Here is a 15,572-nt window from a genome sequence, read left to right as displayed (position 1 = left end):
CCAAAAAAAACGTGCCCAACTAAAGAAGTTTCGTTCAAAAAACTAATTAATAGTTAATCGGAAAATCATTTTCCCTATCTAGGGATTAAATCGGTTCATTTGGAAATAACGGAAAGCCGTATCTGAAGTCTTTTTGGTAAACATTGGATTTCTTAGACTGTGCACTGTTCTAGCTCAAGCTATAGTCTATAAGTAACGAGCGATTCGTCTGCGAGCCGTCTCGAGTGGCCCGCAATATTCATAGCTTGTGCCACAATGTGAATTACATACAGTAGACCGTTCCTAAACTTTTAAAACAACGGAACCGCATCGATGTCTTAGTCCAATATGAATTCTCGGTGATACACTTAACAAAATAAATTTATAAGGATCTATCGTATTTCTACGCTAGTTTAGAGCAATATTGGGAACCGTGGTACATAAGGGAGATCGCAGACGACGAAGTCTGTCGTCTGCGACCTCCCTAATGGTTACTTTCTTTCATTCAAATTATTTTTGTTTTCGGCGGAACCATGATGCCAGGGAACAAATTTAGTTGAAACCATGATGTCAAGGAAAATGTGTGTAGACTGTCGTAATTTCACATAATTTGAAGTAGCACATATTTCAGTGCTTAGCGAGTTCGATTTGAAGGACACGACTCGTTTTGATTTGATTGATTGACTACTAAGTTACTCTACTGTATGATGTTTAAACTGTGCTCGGGTCCTCCAACAGAAACGTATTGAAATTGCAATAGAAAACGTCTTTGTTTGGTTTTTCGAGTGGCTCCTGATTTTCTCATAGTGCTGGACGTGCTTCTACCAGTGCGTTTTAATGGTATTTTTCGATTGATGAGATTTGGCGGCTTTTACATAGTTTAATGTACTTAAAAATTAGTACCTGGAAAAAAACGTCACAAGGGGAATGCCGGGGTAAAGCTACTTACTAAATACCGTGCCGAAGTCTGGCAACGTGCTGGTCGAAGTGGGGGTGTTAAGATTTTTGAGTACCTACTTAACGGAATTTCTTGATTGGGTTGCCGCACTCAAAGCCCGCGATAAAAGATCAATATGCAATATAGTTTAAAAAATATTACATCTTTTTTTATTCACTAACATAATGCCATAATGCAGCTGTAGTGCAATATGTTTCCTATCTTTGGGGTATGAAGATTTTGGCCGACCTACTGTCCGCTATATGTGTTTTTTCGCGTTCACGAATATTTAGCGGACAGGTCGGCCAGGCTCCATACAAAAATCTTCATACCCCCTGCAGAATGGGAAATCTGTACAAAAATATTGCACAGCCGAATATAGAACCTCCTTTTTGGAAGTCGGTTAATAAAGTCAAGAAAATGGCGTATTATATTATGTTAAGTAGGAGGATGTACGTGGGGCAACGTATGAATGACAATGTGTGTGACGCCTCCGTGACCCAGTGGTTTAGAGCGTGGCTCTTGACTGGCAGGTCTTGGGTTCAAATCCCTCATTGAAAACTTGTTGTTACTACGAGTATGTTGTTACCAAGCTTAGTTGGGAAAATGCAAACTGATTAACTGATTGTCTGACAAGAAACATGGTGCGTCGGATGGGCATGTAAAAAGTCTTGTGTCTGATTCTCGCCAGCCGTGATGGTCATCAGTCACGCGTTACGAAAGTAAAGTACACTCCGTACATACTGGGTCAATATAATATTACTTCTGCGTAGCTGGCCTGTACAACTTCCCTATTCAAACCAATCTTGCTACGGTCGGGTATTGTAAAAAGTAAAGGTATTGTAAGTGTATAAGACCTATGGCGCCTGGGGGCCGATTCTCAAGCGTCGAATGTCATTTTGATTGCAGGCTTTTCATTAATCAAATCAAATCAAATTAACGTTCGCACGCGCGGTCTCACCTGAGAATGAGACGGCCTGCGTTCAAAAGGACATGCTATATCACCCGCAACTCGCAAGCGTAGTTCGACTGTCGAGAATCGGGCCCCTGAACTCGTCGGCATTCGATATTTCACACACGAGGGCGTACTTATTTAGGATCAGAGGTGGCGTGATTTATTCAAGGCGCCGCGTCGCGATCATCGCCGAATAGTGATGGGCGCGCGGCTTTGATGTTGTCGATACGATACCACGTGTAGTATACGAGTTGGGAATAATGAGGTGTTTCGATGAAGAAGCGCCGAATACTTTCGACAAGTCCACGCGAAAATATTCGATGCCTCGTTTACATGATTTTGATGGCGATGTTAGATGTCAGATGTCGAAAATGTATTTGACTTGACGGATCGCTTTTCCAAGTGACATGTTTGCAAGTGATGCGGCAGTGTGTTTGTATAGGATATTTAATTAATTGTTAATCATAGCTATAAGATGAACGATGGGGCTGGCATGCCATGTACGGCAAAAGTTGGTATGGATATGACAGATTTGCAAGACGTCTCACGCATTTTAAATCGGTCAATTCAGTATTTAGAAAATGCGTCTACGCATCGCGTTGTGGTCTAAATTACCCCTAGGGTGACTTATTAAACTTATTATGGCAATAATTGCTATACATTTTGATCGTAGTGTAAACTATCAATAGGTACAATTTCATTAATCGTAAACGTTATAATATCCTATTCTTTTTCACTATGCCGCACTAATATAAATAATATTAATATGTAAACAAGACATTGTTAGGTACAAAATAGTATAGATTTCCAAAATATAGCTTGATTGTTATTTGTAGCTCCCTTTTTTTGTCGCTCCCTGTTTCTCCTCCGTACACCGTTATAAAGTGAGACAGTTTCTTACTGTTACTGTTATAAGTTCATAAACTATCGATAAACTATCATTTTATCGACACATAATCCATATGGACCATCACTAGTGGCCCTTAAACCGTAATGTTGGACATTTAGTTATGAGGCTGGGTCCGGGGTAATGCGGTGGAAATGGTGACGATGGTGTACCTTGATGACGTCATTATGGTACTTAATACGGTTATGAATACATCGAGCGCCCCGAGTTTAATGGTGTGGGTGTCTCGGAGGTTGTGGGTTCAAAATTCAAATTGTGGCAACTAGCGCCACAGTTCTGCATCGCGCTATAGAAGGTTCAAAATGTGTCGGTATAATAATTATGGCAGCTCAATCACGTGGGCTTCCAGCATGCCACAGATTTCTGCAAAAATCTTTTAAGTTCGGTAAGGACAATAAGTCAGAATTTTAGGCGCTTTGCAGACGACGGGGCGGGGCGGGCCCCGCGAACGATAGCACAAAGGGAATCCTATATTACCAACACACACGGCGGGCAAAAAGACCGCGCCGCAGGTACCCTGTGGGCACTGATGGCGGCGCGGCATGTCCGCGGACAAAAAGACAAATTCTTTCGTGCGTCGGAATGTTCTTTACGTAAAGAAGTCCGTGTTGTTTATTTCACTCTACAGTGTACTGCTACCAGTACAACATAAAACCGTGGATCTAGACAATATAATAAGTAATAACCATAATAATTCCCTTCAAGTCCTTTATAGACAATAAGCCACTTCTTGATAAATATCCTGATTAAACTACGCTTACGCATCCAAGTAGTTGACTTTGTCTGATACTTTTAAAAATCCACTAGAAAGCAGCTACAGAGTAGACAGAATGATAGAGTATGCCGACTTAGAACTGATGCTAAAATTTTTAAATTTGACGTATTATGACGAAAATCGTCGCTAGGGTTGGTTGTTACCTACGAATTTAAAAATATGACATATTCGATGGACGTGTTCCTCTTTGGTCGTTTTGTTGTTTGTGTTTTGGCACATGCAATTAAAATTGTCAGAATCCAATTTTGAAATATTTATTGTAAATATTTAAAAATAAATTATATCAGCCAGCGCGAGGGACAATCCATTCATAATCCTAGTGAAACCGGACGAATTTGACAGATATTGAAACCTGTCCGTTTCTTTGCAGTCGAACTACTGGTAGTTATGTCTATTGTGGCAGCTACGTGGATCAGCGTTAGCGTGCCAAATATTTTTAATCATAACGCCAATTTTGTTTGAAACTTTTAATAGCACCAAACTCAATATTGAAATACTTTGTAATGCATTCTTAATAACTTCTAATTCTCAGGCGAGTCGTAATTTATATTACAAATACTTTGAGAGCTTCATAATTAAGTTACAAACAATTTTTGATATCAACTTTGTAATTTGATGGCTGATTAAAATTTTATATTACATCACTTTTGGCGTTTGTTATACAGCCCAGCGCAGTGGTTTTAGTGTAAGTTAATGAAATGGTAACAGAAAGAGGTACACTTTTATCATAGCGAAAGGATTTTGACGAAAAATGCGGAAACGTAGGCGAATGAAATTTTGCACAGTTATAGTTTATATGGTGAAGGAGTGCATCGAGCTAATATTATTTTGAAATTATGCTTTTATCATACATTTTTTTAACAAATAAAACATTACACATACTACAATGTGCACACTACCATCTTTTTGAATAACAAGCCTATACATACGAATTATACTCTTTTGTTTATGGTTGAAATCTGTTGTCAAATTAAAAATGGATAGTTGTTTTTTTTTATCAATACTTTAAATGGGGAGCCAAAAGAAGAAAATAATTAAATTTAAGGTCGAAGACCATTGGGCGATTCAAGTTTTCACAAAAGCTTTCAGTTCTCAGAATATGTCAGTTAGGTATAGTTAGTTTTTAGTTTTAGTTCAAATATTTGGCTCTACGTTAGTTAGTAGGCTCTCTACGTCACTACAAATCAGCGTGTGCATGGGTCGCCAGATGTCGGTTGAAAATAAAACCTATAGCCTAGTTCATAAAGTGGCATTTTATTTTAATTTTTGTCGGTCGCGGTCGCTTGCCGCGAGGTTCGGTACCTTAAGAGGATACCACAGCAGCTAGAGAAATGAAAAAAAAGTACGTGTAATATCTATAGCTGTCTCCCTTACCTCAAGCCTATACCGCAGAACGCGATAGAGACAACTGCAGAAAATCCAGAAAATCAACGATTCGTTGTCCCCTGATTCCTTCTCCAAAACTTAACCGATTTAAGTACTTTTTTCATTAAAGATTAAAAAAAGGCTTGAGCTGTGTTCCTATGTTTTGCTTTTTTTGTATAATCTATCCAAATCTGTTTTCTGGACGTTTGAACACAGTGGAAAATCTGGCCATTTTTTTGGGTTTTTGAACGTTCATATCTTATTTAATAATTAAATTATGAAAAAAAGGAAAACATAGGGACATTGTGTTAGTGGCCGTAGATATTCAGGAAAAAAATTATAACTCTACTAGCATTATCCAGGGAGGAAACAGGGGACAGCGTTTGTATGGGAAAAATGGCGGTGTGGAATCCTCTTAAGTAACAGCTTTAGATCAACTTTATTAAAAACTAGCTTTTGCCCCGGACTTCGCTCGCGTTAAGAAATATTATTATTCATTAGGTATCAAAGTCTCAGCCCGAAAGGTTTAATATTGACAAAGTTTCAAACTTTCATCCCCTATTTTACCCCCTTGGGGGTAGAATTGATCAAAATCCTTTCTTAGCGGATGCCTACGTAATAACATCTACCTGCTTGCCAAATTTCAGCCCGATCCGTCCAGTGGCTTGGGCTGTGCGTTGATAGATCACTATGTCAGTCTGTCAGTCAGTCAGTCATGTATTTAGATTCCAAAACATTATAATATGGTATTCTAAACTTGTCTAAACACACAAAGTAGCTATTTTAAACCTGATGAACCGGCGACCATCTCAACGTCTGACCGCTGACCTCTGACGTCACAGGAGATGGGCAATCACTTTCCCAGACGTGTAGGTGGTCCTGCTGGCCTGGTCCATCCGGCAATTGACCAATTAGAGGGCTGACCCAGTTGCGGCGCCGCACTGCAGCGGGGAAATTCATTACGATGTTTAATCAATGTGGTTCCGGTAGTCACGACTCACGAGTTGAGGTGTTTGGAAGCGATTTAAATTGCTGTATAAAACGACTATTTAAATATTGTTGCCAAGAGAATAGATTTAACCGGCAAGCACTTGCAACTTTCGTATAGCGAATTCTCTGACCAGTGACCATTTTGGCCCCCTGATGGCCGCTTATATTTGATTGAACGTTTTGTTCCATTGGAAATGAACTGGTAATAATATTATACCAGTTTCTCAAAGCCCTATACGAGGAGGTCGAACGTTCCGGGCAGACTGATCGCAGACCGACTGCCTAGATTCGTGCTCGCGCGACAAGGCAATGTGCCGGCTCGACCGGAGAAATACCACGTTCTCACAGAAAAACGGCGTGAAACAGCGCTTGCGCTGTGTTTCGCCGAGTGAGTGAGTTTACCGGAGGCCCAATCCCCTACCCTATTCCCTTCCCTACCCTCGACTTTTTCCTTCCTACCCTCCCCTATTCCCTTTCCTACCCTCCCCTATTACCCTATTCCCTCTTAAAAGGCTGGCGACGCACCTGCAGCTCTTCTGATGCTGCGAGTGTATATGGGCGACGGAAGTTGTTTCCCATCAGGTGACCCGTTTGCTCGTTTGCCCCTATTTGCAGGTACGTTGCCGGCCTTTTAAGAGGGAATAGGGTAATAGGGGAGGATAGGGATGAGTAGGGAAGGTAATAGGGTAGGGAAGGGAATAGGGTAGGGAATTGGGCCTCCGGTAAACTCACTCACTCGGCGAAACACAGCGCAAGCGCTGTTTCACGCCGGTTTTCTGTGAGAACGTGGTATTTCTCCGGTCGAGCCGGCCCATTCGTGCCGAAGCATGGCTCTTCCACGTCTTTTTTGTTGCAACTCCCAATTTTGTTGCAACGGAGTTGCGGGCGTCATCTAGTACGCGATAAATCGATCGCAAATCGACCACGATCCTTCTGCTTCTTCGCAGTATTCAATAAAACAGAGCGAGTTACAAAATGTAGCCCAATAAAAGAGATTTTCCTCAATGAAATAACAGCTTGTTAAGCGAATCAATGTGTTTGTTCACTAATATCCTCGCTGTGGACAATAGGGCCGTCCTTAATCGCATTAAGGGATACGGGAGGGTCATGGACTTGGAAGGAATGAGTCTCTTCAAAGTATCCACGATACGATTTGAAAGAGACAATCTTAGTAAAATAAAGTGAAAATTTCAACTATCTTTAGCCTTCCTTGAGAGTTAAGATACAGCCAGGAGTATTAGTCATAACTTATCCCTCAAAAGGCTGGCAACGCACCTGCAGCTCTTCTAATGTTGCGAGTGTCCATGGGCGACGGTATAAGTTGCTGGTGACCCATTTGCTCGTTTGCCCCCTTATTTAAAAAAAATATGGGTATTAACTTTTAACATCAGTGGTCGCAGCATCGCTCGGCGAAGCTATACCTACCTACTTACGTCAAATTGTAACTGCGCAAAAACGCAATCAAAATTCTCGAATACAAGTTTACTAAGTACCCTGTTCCTATAATAGGTTCCTATATAAAGCGCGGTTTTGGCGCAAAACGTCTACTAACCAATTTTAACCTATTTCCTTACTAATAAGTTACTTTTTAACTGACTTCCAAATAGGAGGAGGTTATATGTTCGGCTGCGGATAATATATATTTTTATTACTAGCATCCACGAGTACCAGGCAAGCAGAAACCATAAGAAGTCATCCCAGATATTATCATGTCACTGGTCTATTTTCCATAAAATATAGAGATACCATTCCGTTCAATTTACGACTCTAAACCAACGGGATAAGGTTCTAGTAATCTCCACGTGTACACCATCAATTATTATGCTAAAATATTTTCACTGCGTGACTGACTGCTTGCCCTAATAAGGGTTATGATTAATTTTGGGATAAAGAGGGTTAGGCATTTTGAGGGTCTAAGGCTGGTCTGTAGACAAGGGTTGGACTAGTAATTTGAGCTTTGACTCTAATGTGTTTTGAGGTTGAGAAGTGAGAATATGCGCTAAAGTCGTTTTACATGAAATAAGTGACGCGGCGCTGCGTTAAAATTAAAAAGTTATTTTATTCGCTGGACACAAACGTACTAGTTACAAATTTCAATGCAAAAAAAACTTGTTTTAAACTGCATATTACATCAAGAAACTCTTGCAAATGAAACTTATGTCTTTTTAGTTTGTGAAAAGTTTAATAATTTTGCATTATCATAACTAGAGATCGCCCAATGGACTTTATTCGACCTTATTTTCAACGACATTAGGACTGCTACCTATATTTTGTAAAAAAATATTGACTTTATCACATTTTTTTCAACTCTTGTCTCTGGGACTCAGCTGATCTCAGACTGGCCGTGTAAGCATTGTCTAATAGTATAGAGATCTTTCATTAAAAAAACTATAATCCATTTTCAATTTGTCACCTTGTTGTCAACAGACTTCAAGCATGAATAAAAGATTTTAATTCGTATCTATAGGCTTGTCACTCAAAAATCTAACATTTTTTTAGTGTGTGTGTAATGTTTTGTTTGTTAAAAAAATGTATGATAAAAGCATAATTTCAAAATTCACCATATAAACTATAACTGTGCAAATTTTCATTCACCTACGTTTCCCCATTTTTCGTCAAAAGGGATACAAAGTTTTTGGCTCACGTATTAATATATAGATATCGCTTTGCGTCACGGTATGTAAAGACCCTAATATAATTAAAGTAATTGCCGACATAACAAGCTATAAACCTATTTAAAGTTTCGAACATCTTAAACCCAAAATTTTAATTAACATACGAAAGAAAATAAAATTTTAATAATTTAACCCTCGCCCATCAAACGGACCAGTCGAGTGGACGGGACGACCCCAAAGACAATAAAAAGACACTTTATGTCCCCGAAGCTCGTTAACCCTTCGAGTATGACCGTAATTATAAGTACAAAAGGGTCATTTTGGCATGACAATTGCCAAGAGTGACCCATGCGAGTTATAGATGGGGCTTTATGAATAAAATAATACAAGGGGCAATTATAGTCACTATTTGAATCATAGTTTACGACTTATCTTAATATATATATTTCTTGTGTGCGTGTGTATGTGACTGAACTCCTCCTAAACGACTGGACCAATTTTGATGAAATTTTTTGTGTGTGTTCGTGGAGATTCGAGAATGGTTTAGATTTACAGTTTGGTCTACTGGAAAATGTTTTTTCAATTAATTTCTTATTTATAAGGAGTTGTTGTTTTTGGAATGTTTTACATTAGATCCGGCGGACGGCGCTATCATCGCATTCAATATTATTCTATTTCAATTTTAGTTTGTCCTGACAGATGGTGCTACGATTAATTTGAAAAAAATTTTGTTATTCAATTCATGTGCTGATTAAAATATTAAATAAATAACACATAGGCAACAATTTTAACCGACTTTCAAAATGGGGGAGGTGTTATGTTCGTTTTCTTATATTCAACGATTACTCCGCCGTTTGTTAACCGATTTTCAAAATTTTTCTTTTGGTATATAGGGTATCATCCCAATTTGGTATTATATTCAGAAAAGTGGTGATCTGATGAAGGATCCATAAGTAATCGAGGGAACTCCTCAAAACTTATAGGGAAACATATGGTGACTTCGGTTTCGTGAGAAGTATTCTAAGCATATGCTACCAACAAGTAAGATTTTGCACCGAGATATACCTGGTATACCGTGGTTCGGAAGGTGCTGAGAGAATTCCTGATTCTTTATAGATACAAGTTTGGGAGTTTCGGCGTTGTTTTAAGAACAGAAAGCATATGCTACTATGCAAATTACATTCTTCATCATCATCATCATCATCATCATCACTACCATATTATACCATTTCATAGTCTTTTAGATCGAGACTCGAGTTTGTCAAGCGATAATTAAAAATAATCTATATCTACCTAATATTATAAACCTGAAGAGTATGTTTGTTTGAACGCGTCAATCTCAGAAACTACAGGTCCGATTTAAAAACTTATCTCAGTGTTAGATAGATCATTTATCGAGTAAGACTCATCATTTATCGAGAAGGTTATATTATATTATTACTCTAAGACTAATACGACAGAAGAAACTCAGGAAAATGTGGGAAAAACGGGGGAAATATTTTTTATGGGAAAATGTACCTACGGATTCTGTAAAATTTCTAATTTACGCGGGCGAAGCCGCGCGGGACATCTAGTATTAATGTAATATTCGAGTTTTCATTTTCATCCATACTGTTATTATTACATTACTGTTATGCGAAAGTGTGTCTGTCTATCTCTTGAGTCTTGAATACGCCTAAACCGCTGTAGTAAAGGAAATTATATAGGGTAGTTTTCGGAAAAAAAATAGTTCCTACGAATGCGAATGAAAGTAGCAGTTTTAAGTAGTAAAAATTAATCACAAGAAGGTGTTAACGCTCAACACCACATAGTTTTTAGGGTTCCGTACCTAAAAAAGGGTAAAAACGGGACCCTATTACACTACTAATATACAGTGTGTAACAAAAATAAGTGATAATACTTTAGAGTGTGTACGAGTTCCTTGTAGAGAGTTCACTGTGAAAGTAGCAGCTCTGAAAGCCGACATTTTTTTTTCACTTTTGTATGGGCAAGGGCCCGAGCTTCACGAGTTTCCCCATACAAAAGTGAAAAATTTTTTTGGGATTTCAGCGCTGCTACTTTCACAGTGAACTCTCTACAAGGAACACGTACACACCCTAAAGTATTATCACTTATTTTTGTTACACCCTGTATATTCTGTGCTATTACTAAGACTTCGATGTCTGTCTGTCTCCAGACTGTACTCAAGAACTGTAGCTAGAGTTAAAATTTTCGCAGATCATGTATTTCTGTTGCCGCTACACAACAAGTACTAAAAATAAAATAAGTTCAATATTTAAGGGGGCTCCCATAAAATAAAGGTTTTTTTGCCATTTTCCTCAACCTATGGCAAAATATTTTTCTGCCAGCTCTACTGTTTTTTTTTATGAAATAAGGGGGCAAACGAGCAAACGGGTCACCTGATGGAAAGCAACTTCCTTCGCCCATGGACACTCGCAGCATCAAAAGAGCTGCAGGTGCGTTGCCGGCCTTTTAAGAGGGAATTAGGGTAATAAGGGAGGGTAGGGAAGGGAATAGGATAGGGGATTGGGCCTCCGGTAAACTCACTCACTCGGCGAAACACAGCGCAAGCGCTGTTTCACGCCGGTTTTCTGTGAGAACGTGGTATTTCTCCGGTCGAGCCGGCCCATTCGTGCCGAAACATGGCACTCCCACGTCTAAAACTGTAAAACTTCTGTAGTAGATCATAATATTCTGCCCAAGGTTCATAGTTAATTTCACCACATCACACAATATTACAGTAATTCCAATGCACATACCACTAATGGCGTTACCTGCCGCGAGATGTCGCGACCGCCGCAAGATGTCGCGGTCGCCGGATGCCGTGTCGCATACCTACTAGGCTGGCATAATTACCGAAGCTATGTCACGAATGTGCGGTCAGCTGATTTCGGACGATATTAATTGTATTAGATTGGTGACAGCGGCTGGATCAGCAATGTGTCTACAAGTCGAGATGTACTAGTTCATTGTAAATTCTACTACTAATAATACAGCTGTAACTGCATTAGCATGTTAAAATAAAGTCCTAAGCCACATGGCGGGTAGATTCGACACAGAACGATGTCTTTTTAACAACCTAGAAACTCCACCCAGCTTGAGTGACCCCTCTCCACCAAGCCAATGTCACAACATCTAAAGGCAAAGGGTGGAGCAGCATAAAATCTAAGGAAATCGGAAAATGTCGGATCTACTGGCCGCTACACCGACTGGGACCTCACCGTTCAAAACATTAATATTATTATTATGCAATTTATAAAACAATAAATGTATATATTTATTTATTATATGTATAACATATTATACTCTATTCTATTAAATATACATATACACATATATATATAAAAAAAAAAAAAAAAAAAAAAGTGTCCATGGCGTGATGGACCACAATTAATTAAAATTCATAATATTATTTCAATTATCCTTGGTGCGAAAAATCTAAATAATAAAATAACAAAAAAAGGATATGGACGAACAGTCTATAGACGGCCCCAATTTTAATAAAAAAAAAAAAAAAAAAAAAAAAAATCAAGTCAAGATTCAAGAATCTTGTTTTGGCGCTCGCTGCGTTTAGATAAATGCGTTGTGTGACTAAAATGAAAGCCATTGCATTGTGATATTTGTACCGATTACACATAAAATATATACAAGGTGTAATAAAACTAAGTGATAATACTTTAGGGTGTGTACTGTGTATGTGTTCCAGTCCTTGTAGAGAGTTCACTGTGAAAGTAGCATCGCTGAAAGATCAAAAAATATTTTCACTTTTGTATGGAGAAACTCGTGAGTCGTGAGAGTGGGGCGCTTGCCGATATAAAAGTGAAAAAAAATTTGGTCTTTCAGCGCTGCTACTTTAACAGTAAACTCTTTACAAGGAACACGTACTAAACCCTAAAGTATTATCACATAGTTTTGTTACACCCTGTAGAGGCTCCTGTCCACGTCTGGCTAAGGTAACAATATGATTGTTGATGGGTGCAGAATAATTCACAATCGACGTCGATCATGGACCATGGCAATAGATGAATATCACCCTCTACGTGTTTGTTCATCAGCGGCTTACGTGGAAAAGCCCCCCATTAATTCACATTGCTTTAGTCTTTACATTGGATAAAGAATAACAGGCAACCCAAAACAGCGGGCGGCAATCCTGTCAATTCAATGTGCAATTTAAAGCGTAGTTAATAAAGTTCAGTGTTGCATGGCTCATTTAAAAAAGCATCACCTCGCCTTGTCACGTTGCAATGTGAATTGACCCTAAAGCGTAGCAACAAAATAGCAATAACAGCTCCCAATCAATAGCTGTCAATAAAATCTGGCCTTTAATATGTGGTGGTGTGGTGGTGTGGTGTTTGCCAGACCTTCTTTGTATTCGCGGGCTGCGCTGGAAATCTTAATGAAGCACTAGATTGAGCGGGGACTGGGTGGGGACTAGGGACTCAGAAGTAGGGAGGATCTTATTAGCTTTCGTATATTTCTAGCCCTGTTATAAGACGATTGGGTATAGAGAGGAGACGTTATAGAATGTTATGTGGGGACTGGGATTAGGGACTCAGAGGTGGGGAGGATCTTATTAGCTTTCGTATAATATTCTAGCCCTCTTGCTAATAAGAAGATTGTGTATAATATTGATTGAATAGACGTTGAGATTGATTTGTCTGTCACGCGGTACGCCGCACGCGATTTTTCTTATTAGATTAAAACAAAACACGGTTTAAGTAAAATACGGATACTTACGAAGTTTTTCGCTCGCGTATTATATTATTAATACTAGCTTTTTGACTGAGCTTTGCTCGGTATTCGATAAAACACGAATAAAATGACATTTTCTGAAGCTGATTCCTAGCTAGATCGATTTGTCGCCCCCGAAACCCCCAGGTTATACTAAAATTATAATATCATGACGTGGCCAATTATTATAGACAGTCAACAATTTCATTACATTCTGCTCCTTTCTAAAACAAACTTCTTAATGTTCAAGTTTTTACTTCTGCAGATATTTCCATAGTACAACCCGTTGTTTCTTTTTAAATTTGTTATTTGTAAGTCTGTTTTGGTGATACTCATAACATTGTATAATATAATATTATGTTTATATTATACAAGAATACATAACAGCTAACATAATAATGTCCATCACCCCGTATTACGTGCGTGAGTGGTTCGTGAGTGACGTAACGGCTCATATTGCTACTTTTATGACACCCGCCCCCTCGAATAATAGTATGTTCATTCTGGTGAATGTTATAATATGGCAGCGTGTAGGCTTACTAAAATAGAGTGCATTTTTGGATATTAATCTTGTTTTTAGATTTTTAACAATGTTAAGAAAATAATTATTTTAGACGCCAGAAATTGGACCATTCTCATACAGGCATTCAAAGTCTTTTTGTTACCCGACTGCCGGGAGGGTTATGTGTTTAGCGCGTATCTTGTATGTTGTAATATTCTTTATTACCACAAATCTCCAGAACCGCTAAACGGATTTTCACATTTGAGGTATCGTTAGATTTGTCTTAATGACCCAAGTGTTCTTAGATAGGTGACATTTAAAAAAAAAAACAAAATGGCAGATGTTTGACGCCAAATTGTGAGGTAAAAAAAATATAAATTCTACCAAGCATATCGAGTGGGGTATCAAAATAAAGGATTTTAACACTGATTCTAAATATGTACATAAATTGCAGTTTTAATATTAAATGGAACGATAAATCTACACTCATATTATAAAGTTTTTGTTTCTTTGGCTCCGAAACTACTGGACCGATTTGAAAAATTCTTTAACCATTGGAATTCTACATTATTTTTGCTGAACATAGGCCGAATTTCATTAAGAAAAAAATAGGGTTCCGTAAGATATTTGGGTTCTTCGGACGCAAGGTGTAAAAAATCAACCAGAAAAGTTACTTATTTTACGTACGCTGCCTAAACTATAAAAGATAGAACTATAAAATGTTCTAGTAATTACAGAACTTATAAATATCGACAAAAAAGTCCGCGACACGCTATACGTATCTATGTCGAGTGAGGCACAATAGCCATTTTTTTATTTAAAAATCTTGAATTTTTCTGGACTACATTTAAACGCGTTTATTTTACTCATTCTTTTGATTCTTATTTAATTAAACGTATCAACGACTTGATATTCTATTCATCGTTTATTTTTAATTTAATGGTGGCATACTTCGTGTTTCTTAAGAACGAGTCAAAAGTTGTAACCAGTATATTTTTTAATTCGTTTGTAAATATGAAAGCAACTATGCAGCTTGCCTCTTTCAGTCTCTTGCGTTTTAGAATTACTTTTTTAAATATTAAATTCTGTTAAGCATTAAGGCCCGATTCGACCAAACTATCATGAGAATGATTTTACTCCTTTAATTTACTCTAGGATCGTTTGCATTTTACCAAGTTACTCAAAGAGTATGAAATAAAATGTCAATTATAGTTCACAATGACACCGACCGTGACAGTTGACACCCTGTTGTGCAACTATTCTCAGTTTAATATTTACTCCACCAAAATAGCCCGTGTAAATATTTACTCCCGTGTAATTACCTCATTCTTGGATTAGAAGTTGGAAAAACGCAAAACCAGCTTACTCTTAGATTAGGAGACAGTTATACTCGAGAAAATTTTTACTCCAGTTTGGTCGAATCCGCCCTAAGGGTTGTAGGTAAACATAACCTAGGGTGGAAGGTACTTACATTCACAAATAAATCAAAAGCGGGAATTCTAAAAATATATACATTAGTGGAGGTCCCCAATCGAAGTGTCATTACAATGGGTTAAATAATTTAGAGTGTTGGCACAGTATAAATATATACAGTACGGCATCTTCATACAAGACTCCATAAAATTCACAGACACACAAGAAACAGCAAGCAAGTCACCGGACTGTTATGACTTGGAAGGAGCAAAACAGTTCAGTATCCCAACGTACACGATTCAACTTAATGTCTCTGTGTTCAGCCAGTTCGATTAAAGGAGACGTCTGACTTACTCTACTGTATATATTATTTATACTATGTTGTTGGGGTGTGGTCACCCTA

This window comes from Aricia agestis, chromosome 16, assembly GCF_905147365.1.
Source record: "Aricia agestis chromosome 16, ilAriAges1.1, whole genome shotgun sequence".
Taxonomy (NCBI): Eukaryota; Metazoa; Arthropoda; class Insecta; order Lepidoptera; family Lycaenidae; genus Aricia; species Aricia agestis.
This window is presented reverse-complemented; position numbering follows the sequence as displayed.